This window comes from Musca domestica, unplaced genomic scaffold (genome assembly GCF_030504385.1).
Source record: "Musca domestica strain aabys unplaced genomic scaffold, Musca_domestica.polishedcontigs.V.1.1 121, whole genome shotgun sequence".
NCBI classification, from domain to species: Eukaryota; Metazoa; Arthropoda; class Insecta; order Diptera; family Muscidae; genus Musca; species Musca domestica.
In genome coordinates this window covers 211,982-223,999 of record NW_026712156.1, presented here as the reverse complement: position 1 = coordinate 223,999, position 12,018 = coordinate 211,982, and the positions used below count along the sequence as shown (strand labels likewise).

The window sequence follows — 12,018 nt, the reverse complement described above, 5'->3', positions numbered from 1 at the left end:
CAAAAATTCTTAACGCCTCAATAATTCTCCAAAGAAAATTGTCTGTTTATTTTCGCAATAAGAAAATTTTTGTACAATATTTTACCCAAAAGATATCATAACTTGAACACAAACAGCCATTCATAAACTATGCACTTTGCCAGACAGATCGACAGACACACACACAGCCAGCCAGGCTGAGCTGAGATATGGCATAAAGTCTTTAAACAAACTTACAGACAGACATTTAATATTTTGTAAAAAAAAAAGAAAAAAATCTGCATTTTTTTTAAACAGGCGTTGTTGCTTGGCTCGAGAACAACCCAACGACCTATAACAAGTGCAGCCAGGGCAATTGCAACGGCTGCAGCAGTCTTTCAAACATATATACACAACATGACTTTGTTGTTATTGCCTGTCTGCCATACATATATGTATGTGTGTGTATGTTTGCAAGCAAATAAAATAATAATATTTTGTGGCAAAATAAAATTATTTATGCAGCATAATATACAAAACATATAAAATGTTTTTTTTTTCATATGCACGAAGATATGGGTGGGTGGTCGTTGCTGTGGAAAAGGGACGAAGTCTAAAAGATGAAAAATATATTTTAGATATTTTTTTAGTAATTATTTGGTCATTTACTTCTCATTTATTTTTAAAACTAATAGATTCATCGCATTTATATATTTTTATTTTTTATGCACATTTACGTTGATTTATTATTAATTTAAATATTAGTTTATTTTGCATTTATTTATATATTTATTTAATTATTTTTTATTATTTTCTAATATTTATTATTTTTTATTTCTATTATTTTTTATTTTTATTATTTTTTATTTTTATTATTTTTTTATTTTTATTATTTTTTTTTTAATATTTCTTATTTTTTAACTCTTCTTTTTCCCCCATCTCAACTTAATCACTTTCTATTCTAAGAGCCTCCCCATTATTTCTCTCTCTATATGGCATACCGCCTGCCCCATAAATATCACTTGAATGAAGGCTGGCTGGTCATATGTGCATATGCACACAAACATACCGACATATATATGCCTACACATATATACATACATACATCTGGGGCCCATGCATTCATGGCAAACAGTTTTCAACCAAAAAAAACTCTACAACAACAACACCAAACAATATCGCATAAACGGCAACAACTGGAGAATTTCAGTTATATAAATTTTCATTAAACTAAATTATGAGACCCAAAACAGTTCGAGAGTAAAACTTTTGCTCTTCCAGCAGCAGCAGCGGCAGCAACAACAACAAAATAACTTCAATTCAACAAACATTACTAATGAAACCAGTTGAAAAAAAAAAAAACAAAAATAAATTCTATAAAATTTATAGAATTTTAAAGCAAAATAAATATAATTTAGGAAAAATAATAATTTATAACCACATAGACACTCTCGCACACACACACACATCGATATGGTTAATTGAATGTTGGATAACTGGGATTTTTGGTTTATGGGAAAAACATTTGATTTAAGTTTGGAGGAACATTTCTGAAAAACAATTGAATTTATGAATTTAACGAAATTTAAAATTGTTTAAATTTTTAGTTGTATTGAAAGCCAAGAAAGAAGAAATCAGTTTTGCGAAGAAAAAAATTTTCGATACTCGGAAAAATGTGTATAAATAAACTATTTAAAAAAATATAATAAATTTGGATTTTCAAGGACCATCAAACTTAGATTTTTTAAAAAATATTTTTTCAAGGACCAGTAAATGTGGATTTTTTAAAAAATATTTTTTACAAGGACAACAAATCCTGAATTTATAAAAAAAAAAATTCAAGGACCTTACAAGGCGTAGATTTTTTAAAATATATTGTTTTCATGGACTAACAAACCTTGATTTTTTAAAACAAATTTTTTCAATGACTAACAAACCTGGATTATTAAAACATATTTTTTTTGCAAAGACCAGCCAACGTGGATCTTTTAAAAATATATTTTTCCAACGATAGATTTGTTAAAAAATATTCTTTTCAAGTACCGGAAGAGGCGGATCTTTTAAAAATATTTTTTGCAAAGACCAACAAACTTGAATTTTTTGAAAAATATTTTTCCAACGACAACACAAAAGAAGGAAGAGTTAAAAAAAATTCAACCACTAACAAACGTGGATTTAAAAAAAAAAATATTTTTTCAAGGACCAACAAACGTAGGTTTTTTAAGGAATATTATTTTTTTGGTACCGACAAACAATATTTTTGAAGGTGTTTATTTTAAAAAATATATTTTCTTTAACTACCAAAAAACGAGGATTTGTTAAAAAATATTTTTTAACTACTTAGAAACATGGTTTTTTAATTAAAAAAAAAAAAAAAAATTCAAGAACCAACAAACTTGGTTTTTTTAAAAAAATATTTTTTCCAAGACTAACAAACCAGGATAATTTAAAAATATATTTTTGTCAAGGACCACTAAACGTGTATTTTTTAAAAAATAGTTTTTTTTTCAAATACCAACAAACGTGGATTTTTTTTAACAAACGTGGTAATTGAAAAAAATTACCAACGAACATGCATTTAAAAAGGATATTTTTCCAATGACAATACAACTAATGGATTTTATAAAAAATACTTTTTCCAACGAAGTGGATTTTTTAAAAAATATTATTTTCAAGGACAAACAAACGTGGATTTTTACAAAATATTTTCTTCAAGGACAAACAAACGTGGATTTTTTACAAAATATTTTCTTCAAGGACAAAAAAAACGTGGACTAACAAAATAGGATTTTTGTAAAAAAAAATATTACTTTCAACAATTGAATTTCTGGAGAGGATTTTGAAAATTCCCAAGGACTCTGAAGCAATATTCTCCCCATGATGCTCTTAGAAGGATTTTCAAGCTAATAATTTGTATTTGGTTGAAGGCAAATTGAGATAAACCATAGATTTTTTTTAAATATTATAAAAAACTGTTTAAAAATAATAACATTTTATAAAATTAAAAAATATATTTTTCATAGCAATAGTTTCATTTCATATCAATAATTATTTTTTTTTTTAATTTTCAAATGGCTTTATGTAAGGACTCTTAAAGGTGGAATCATAAATTTATTAATTAATTTTTTTTTTTTGATTATTTAAGAGACCCGAGGCTCGGATTTTTCCAAGGCCTCCCTCTTGGTAGGAATTATTCTTTATTTTTAAATTGCAATTGAATTTTCTCAACGACTCCGAAGTAATATTTCCCAATGAAGATAAGGAGAAGGATCGTCAAAATTGCATTTTATTGCAATTTAATTTTTCCAATTTTTCTCCCAAATAATATTTTCACCATCTGAGAAGGAATTTCAAGCTATAGATATTGATTTCTTTTGAAACTGGTTTCCAAATTAAATTTGGAAAAATCAGAAATTTTTTAAAATATTTTTTCTTCACCAATTATATGGCTTAGTCCTAAAAATCCCCAATTATATCCTTAAAAAACACAATTGCAGTTACAATTATTAAATTTCAATGTCCATTTTGAATGGAATTTTCAAGAGAATATTTTAAAATATTTTTTTTTTTTGTTTTTTGTTGCTCAGAATTTTTAAGAATATTTTTAGACTCCAAATCCAACCCTCCGTTGGTTTCTGATTTGCAGGTGAGGTGAAAAATTAAACCTTAATTAATTTTTCCTGAAAAATCCCCTCGATAATATTCAACCACATGGCTTAGGTCTAAAAATCCGCAATTTTATCCTTCGAAAGAAAATCAAGCAAATTACAGGGAATTCCAATACCTTTTTAAACTGACTTTTTCGGGGATTTTTTTTAATATTTATTTTTTTCTAATATTTTTGGTTTCTCAATTATTTTCCAAACTGTCAAAAATTATAATTTCATTTTTAAGATTTTTTTAGACACAAAATCGGTATCCTGCTTCCATATTTGATTTCTATGCGATGTAGAAAATTCTACCTCACCAAATTGTTAATGAAAATCCGCAATTATATCCTTTGAAAGAAACAAAATTTTAGGGATTTTTTAAAAATATTTATGTCTATTTTTTTTGTTACTCATTAATTACTTTCCGAATTGCAAAAAATTATAATTTAATTTTTATGATTTTTTTTAGACTCAAAATCGGAACCCTCCTTTCATTTCTGATTTCTAAGCGTTATAAAAATTTACACCATACCTAATTGTTAATAAAAATCCGCAATTATATCTTTTGAAAAAAAATCAAACAAATCACAGGAATTCCTTTTCTAAAATAGATTTTTTTCAGGGATTTTTTTAAAATATTTATTTCTGTTTTTTTTTTTTTTTTGTTTTGTTACTCATCAATTATTTTCCGAACGGCCAAAAATTATCATTTAATTTTTAAGATTTTTTTTAGATCCAAAATCGGAACCCTCCTCCCTTTTCTGATTTTTATGCGATATAGAAAATTACACCTCACCTAATAATTAATGAAATCTTCCCTTGATATTATTCCCCTGCCCTTCCCTTTCACATGCTCCATTGCATATCTCAAGTCTACAATCTTTAGACAAATTGAAGTTGTTTTTTTTTCCACCGGCCCTCAGCAACAACAAAAATGTTATTATAATTATGTTGTTGCTACATGCAAAGTAATTTTTCAATGCCAATGTGAAAACTTTTACTAAAAACAAAAATTCCGAACTATTTGAGCATTTTTCCATTAGTATTTTAAGGGAAAGAGAAATTTCCATTTCCCTTCTACATTAAATTCGACACACACCAAATGGAGGAGAGAGAGAAACTAGGAGAGCTTAATGATGTTTTTTACTTGATGGACTGTCTGTCTGTTAGCTTGATATACAAACGAAAATTACCACGACTACCAGGTGTCAAATATTTTGAGAAATTTAAATGCTTTTAACAACACCCATGTTATTTTTTCACGCTTCAACAAAAAAAAATCGACAAACGAAAAAAGGACGAGCCCTTGAAAAAAAAACCTCTGGCTGATAACATTTTGTCCTTTAAATTTGTTATTTTTTCATGTTTTTTTTTTTTTTTTGTTTTATAAAGCGCGAAATAAATGAGTCTGTTGTAAGATATAGCAATGATCATTTATCAAAAAAGCAAAAGAAAACGAAGACAAAAAAAAAATATTCAACACCGGTAAATGTAATCATTATCTACATAAACACACAGCTCAAAAAGGCGCCAGGGGGATGAAATTAGACTACAACAACATCATCAACATTCTAAGCTAATATAACACAATTTCCATAATAAGTACAACAGCAAGGACCTTTTTTTGGAATCCTGAAAAACATAAGGATGTAATTAAGTTGCTGTTGTTGTGGAAGAAAATGTTCAAATCTTAAAATAGACAAATGAAGATGTTTCGTAAATGGGGTAATATGATACCAATATTAAATGTGAAAAAAGTCACATGTTTTTTTTTTTTTGGAAATCATAATTTATATTAATTTATGATTTCCATGTGTTTTCGAAATTTTCTTTTTTTGAAAATTGGAAATTTGTTACGGTAACACATTTTCATTGATGTTTTTGGCACGAAATTCTGGGAAGTGGTTGTATGTTTTAAATGGTTACTCCAGTCAGAGATGGGAAGATTTACTCCCACTTCACAAATTATGATTTTTCTCAAAATTAAGATTTTTACAAAATTTTGATAAATGTCTACAAAATTAGGTATTTTTTCAAAATTCTTTAAAAAAATACGATTTTTGAAAATTTTTGTTTTTTTTACCGAATTTAAATTTTAAAAAAAAATATTGTTTTTTATTGAAATACGATTTTTATTACGATTTTTGAATTTTTTTAAGACATTTGAATTTAAAAAAAAAGTAAAGTAAAATTTGTCTATTTTTATTTCATATTTGAATATTTACAAAATTAGGTATTTTTTCGAAATACTTTAATACAAAAATTGAAAATTCTATTATTTGCAAAATTGTTAAATTTTTGTAAAATTTGCACAGGTTTTTTTATTCGAAATTCTTTAATAAAATTAAGATTTTTGAAAAATTTGAAAAATTACCAAATTTTTTAGGTATTTTTTCAAAATTCTATTATTTTTTGTTGAATTTTTTGTAAAAGTTGTCCATTTTTATTTCATATTTAAACATTTACAAAATTAGGTTTTTTTTAAACAAATTTTTATTTTTTAAAAAATAGGGGTTTTTCCAAATTCTATTATTTGCAAAATTTTGAAATTTTTGTAAATTTGGCACATTTTTATTTCATATTTGAATATTCACAAAATTAGGTATTATTTCAAAATTCTTTAATAAAATTACGATTTTTTGAAAAAGTTGTTTTTTTAACAAATTTTTATCTGTATAAAAATTAGTTTTGTTTCGAAATTTTATTATATCCAAAATTTTGAATTTTCGTAAAATTTGTACATTTTTATTTCATATTTGAATACTACAAAATTAGGTATTTTTTCGAAATTCTTTAATAAAATTAAGATTTTTGAAAAATCTTGTTTTTTACCGAACTTAAATTTTTAAAAAATAGGTATATTTTCAAAATTCTATTATTTCCGAAATTTTGAAATTTTTGTAAAATATGTCCATTTTTTATTTCATATTTAAATATTCACAAAATTAGGTATTTTTTCGATATTCTTGAATTATGATTTCTTAAAAATTTTGATTTATGATTTCTTAAAAAAAATGATTTTTAACAAATTTGAATTCTTAAAGAAGTTAGGTAATTTTTCGAAATTCTATTATTTCCGAAATTTTGAAATTTTTGTAAAATATGGTATTTTTTAGGTATTTTTGCGAAATTAGTAATAAAATTTCCATTAAAAAAAAAAATTAACAAATTTGAATTTTGTAAAAAATTGGTTTTTTTCAAAATTCTATTATTTGAAAAAATTTTAAAATTTTTGTAAAATTTGTCCATTTTTATTTCATATTTAACTAACTAGGTATATTGTCGAGATTCTTGAATAAAATTATGATTTCTTAAAAAATTTGATTTTTACAAAATTTTAATATTTACAAAATTATTTATTTTTCGAAATTCGATTATTTTCAAAATTTTGATATAAAAAATTAGGTATTTTTTCGAAATATGATTTCTTAAAAAATAAAATTTTTATAAAATTTAAATATTTCCAAAATTAATTATTTTTCAAAATTTGATTATTTTTCAAAATTTTGTATTTTTTTTTGTAAAATATTGAATTTTTTGTAAAATTTCGAAAATTTCGTAAACTTTTTCCATTTTTATTTCATATACCATCTAATATCTTTTTCCCCGTTCCTCTCAATCTTTTATCTCCATTTTGATTTATTTTCAAGCGACCTCTTTTAATAGCTAATGTGTCGCACTTGTCTATCTATCACTCTATATCATCAAACATTTTAGGTTAAATAAATACAATAAAATGCTGGCGGCATCTTTGAGAATCACAACAACAAAAACAACAAAAATGTGTGATATCAGCATCATATTTGTGTCATTATGGCTATAAAGGTGATGGTATGGATTTAATGTTTATTTAAAACACATTACTATTTAACTAATTTCGAAAAAAATTACAGAAATCTGGAACAATGTTGAAAAGTAGTAATTTTTATTATTATTAAATAATTTAAATATCATAAAAGTAAAAATTCAGAGCAATACGCTCTTTAATCCTCTAAATGCCGAACAATAAAAAGTTAAGCCACAGAATTATTTAAACATATTTCAGTTACTTTACAATTCATATTATATTCCTAACTCAATCTCTCTCTCTCTACAAAAAAAAAAAATATATATATAAAAATAAATATGAACTGAATTGAGAATTATTTGCTCACTATCAATATGACAATACACACTTCACCAAATCATTAAATCTTGATAATAAAATGTTTCAACCAACCCAAAATGTGAAACATTGTAAGTTATGGAAATGTTTTTTAAAGTGAATGAGAATTATTTGCACACTATATACATAATAATACACACTTTAAAAACACATATATGCTATAAAATAGATTTCCTGTTAAACCGACTACCCCCATTTGCGAAATCCCACGAAAAAATTTGTCTTTAATCTACCGGACAAAATTGAATTCCAATATTTTTAACGTTAATGAGAATTATTTGCTCACTATCAATATAACACACTTTTAAGTTATTTATGTTATAATATTGATTTTCTGTTACCACCACCTTTGCCAAATTCCATACAAAGTTGCCTTCAATCTATCAGAATTGGAATTTACTTCAGTCAGAAGTAAATCCCAACTAATTAAAAAGTTGTAAATGGATTTGGAGCACCCACACTCACGTCTAATGAAAACAAAAACACAAAACATAAATATTTCAAATTGAAAGGTAGAGGGCGGCCTTTCACAAAAAAAAGATCGAGCAAAAATCATAATCCTCTCATTTTGAAAGTTTTTTTTGTTTTTAACAAGATGTTGTTTTTATTTTTCTTGATTTTTTGTTTTGTTTCTCCGTTTACTTCCTCATACTGCAGTTGTCTGTCGTGGCAAGAAAATCCGCCAAACCAAAAGCAAAATGTTACCACATAGCACACGTTAGAGCAGAAAGCACAGGTAAATATTTTTTTGGGAAGGAGACACGAATCTTTTTTTAATTTTCTTATTTTAGTTTTTTTCGTTTTTTAGTTGCTTGGCTGCACGCCCACCCAACATTGCCACACTTCAAAAACGAGCGATTCTTAATCCATGTTGTCCAATATTGTCTAAGCACTATTTTTTTGGATTTAATTTACACGCACACACACATATGTTGAAGGAGAATACTTATTAAACACACATATTTCAGCACTAATAAAAATTCACAATTATTGTTGGGGAATTTTTAAATCATTTTTTGTCGTTTATTTATTTATTTTAATTTTTTTTTATTTTTTCATGTATTTATAAATTTATTTATTTCTTCATTAATTTATTTTATTATTCACATATTTATTTTTTTCAATAGACAAGTATTCATTTATTTATTTTGTAAAATATTATGTTTTATTATGTTTGTATGGTTTCAAAAATATAAAAGTTCTTTCCAAATTGAAAAGTTGTTGGTATTATTGAGATAATTATTATTATTTATACAAGTATTATTTTTACTCATATTATTATTTAATTTTTTTTTGCCTTTTTTATTTTATTTTGGCAGCATATTTGAAAAAAAACTTTCTTTTGAGGGAAATAATTATAAAGCTTTTTAAATATTTAAGAATTTATTAAAAAATATATTTTTTTCGAAGCTTATAAAAATTATTGTATTATTACTCTCAGTATTATTATTATATTATTTTAATTAATTTTTTGGGGTTGAGTTGTGATGCATTGTTGGTGTCTACTCTTGCAAATAGTTTATTTCTTATTGGAGTGAAAATCTATTGTTGCGGATATTCAAAAAAAAAAAAAACTCTATTGAAAACTGCTGAATATTATTTAGAAAAAAACTCTTTCTTACTTGTTCAATTATTTTATTTTGACGACTGTTCAGGAAGAGAGTTTATTTTCTCGTGATGTAAAAAAATATAACAAATTTTGAATATTTTTAAACTTTATCAACAACGTTTATATTTTTTAGAAGTTGATGAAATTATAAAAAATTAAAAACTACGGATTATATTAAATTGTTCGACATAAATGTTTAGTTGTTTCTAATTTTTTATAGAGTAGAGAATATTTTTCCGGTATTTATATAATTACACTCCATTAAAAAATGAAAAAATAGATGTTATTGTTTATTTATTTTTTTTTTTATTTATTTAATTATTTTTTTGGAAATTGTTTTTTATCTATTTCAATTTGGTGGCTTTTCTTGAAGAGAGATTTTACTCTTGTGAATATATAAAACATTTCAACATTTTTTTTTTTTTTGAAATATATATTTTTTAGATGTCTAAAAAACGTCCAAACGTATATTATTCTTAAAAATATAAGACTTCTGAATATATTCAACATTTCAGCAAGTTTTTGAAATATATTTCTAAAAGCCCAAAAAACTTGTAGTTTTTTTTTTTTTTTTTTTGAAAACATAAGACTTGTTTTTAAGAAATATTGAGATTTTCTTAAATAATTTCTTAAATTACACTATGTGCTTGATTGGGCCAAAAAATTGTAATCTCACGAAATATTGGTCCTAGACCTAAGATGTTATGTTATATCTCGGCGAGCTAAATCGATTTAGAGATTTAACGTGGCCTTTCGTCCATCTGTCCATGTTAATTTATAATCACGTAACAGGTCGGAATTATGGCCCCATTTTTCACGACATTTTCCAGGAAATTGGGCCTATGGTCAAAATAGAGGCCTTTTGTTTATGAAGATGATGGAAAAATATTTAAGGGTTAGTATGAACCAAAAACGGAGTGTTACTGATTTTTTTAGTTGCTCTCCAGGTCACAATCAAAGACCAATCGACAGGTAATTTCGCTGCGGGTCAGAGTTCAGAACAGGGCAATTTTGATGGGCAACGGGTAATATGTAGCGGGTAAATTGGACCACAATTTTCGGGTCCATTTTCTTTTTGAATACATATCAGTACGACAGAGGTCCTAAATGTTACTGTTCAAAAACCCAAGGTAATATTTTTGTAAGACATTATTATTATTTTATTTTTGGTGACTTTTCTAGGAGAGTTTCTAGGAGGTGTTTTCTAATCGAGGAGAAAATGTTTGTACATATATTTTAAAGTTTTTTTTTTATTTTACATAAATAAATATGTTTTTTGAAAAAAGGAAATAATTCTCCCTGAGATTTTTTCGGCGATCATTTTATTAAATTTTAAATTGGGTAAAATCATAAGAAATTCTATAAAATGAAAATTAGCCGATTTTTTTTGGGGATTTTTGAAAATATATTTTTAGGAGTATTTTATTTTGTATTTTTTCACTAACATTTTTATTGGTGGCATTTTTTGAAGATAATTTTTTTCTCATATAGGTTTGGGAGTTATAAAAGTTCTTTAAAACGTTAGTATTTTGAGTTTTTTTATTTTAGTTTGGGAACCTGTATTTATTTATTTTTATTTGTTTATTTTTGCTTCGAGGTTTCATTTTTTAGAAAGTTTTTATTAATTGGTGGAATTTTGGAATATGGTTTTTTCTCGTATAGGTTTCGGTATTTATGAAAGTTGTTTAAAAAGTTAATAATTATTTTTTTATTTTTAATTAAATGTGGTTAATTTTTTTTTGTTAATTAATTTATTTATTTATTTGCTTTGAGTGTTGATTTCATTTTTGGTGGCTTTTCTTGCAGACAGTTTCATTTCCCACAAAAATTAAATATTTTTTTAAAACTAATTTTTGAAATTTAAAATTGATAATTTTTCAGAAATTGTTGGAGATTATTTTTTTTTTTTTCAAAAAAATAAATAATTTTGCTAAATATTTTTATTAATGCCCTTTGTTTTTAAAATTAGTATCTTTTCTTTAATATCACTTAAAAAATATTTTAAAACATCATATTAAATCAGATAATTATAATTTCCAAACTTACCGTTAAATAAAATTTTCTTGATTTGTTGAGGGAGGAGTGATGGTGGTGGGGAGACAGGCTCTAAGTATAACACTCAAAAATAGTAGCAGGCGTAGACTATAGTTGCAAATGATAATTGAAGGTAAATCCCAATAGATGTATGTATAATTTTCTCTGGTATTTGTTTTTGTTGTTGTTGTTTTTTTTTTTCTTAATTTTTGTTGAAAAATATTTCTTTCGTTAATATTTTTTGTTTTGTTTAAATTTTGTTTTGAATCACAGGACAAATTATTGTAATTATTGAGAGATGAAATTCGATTTGGTTACACTACTTATAGATTTTTTTTATTTTTTTTTTTTTAATTATTTTTAAATATAGACATTTTTTATTTTTTTACAATATTGAATAATTTACAAAACTTTTTTGATGTGTTTTTTTTTTTGTTTTTTTTTTAAAGAATATATTTGTTGTTGATTTTTTTTCTTTCAAAAATTGCTGAATAAGATTTTTTTTTATTTCTTAAAAAATCCAATTGTTTCGGGTTACTTGGTTTTTTAAATGCATTTGTGTCAGCTTTTTAATAATTTTTATTTTATGTTTGTTATTTTAG

General features: G+C 24.5%; 1 protein-coding gene across 2 annotated transcripts in view; it reads right to left on the bottom strand.

Moving 5' to 3' along the window:
- LOC101900124 (discoidin domain-containing receptor 2) overlaps positions 1-11,797 on the bottom strand; it is a 140,308-nt gene extending 128,511 nt beyond the window's left edge. For both annotated transcript variants that reach the window (XM_059118340.1, XM_059118341.1), the window contains exon 1: positions 11,429-11,797. The gene's annotated coding sequence lies outside the window, so the exon portion shown is untranslated. The remainder of the gene's footprint in view (positions 1-11,428) is intronic.
- Positions 11,798-12,018: the final 221 nt, after the last annotated feature.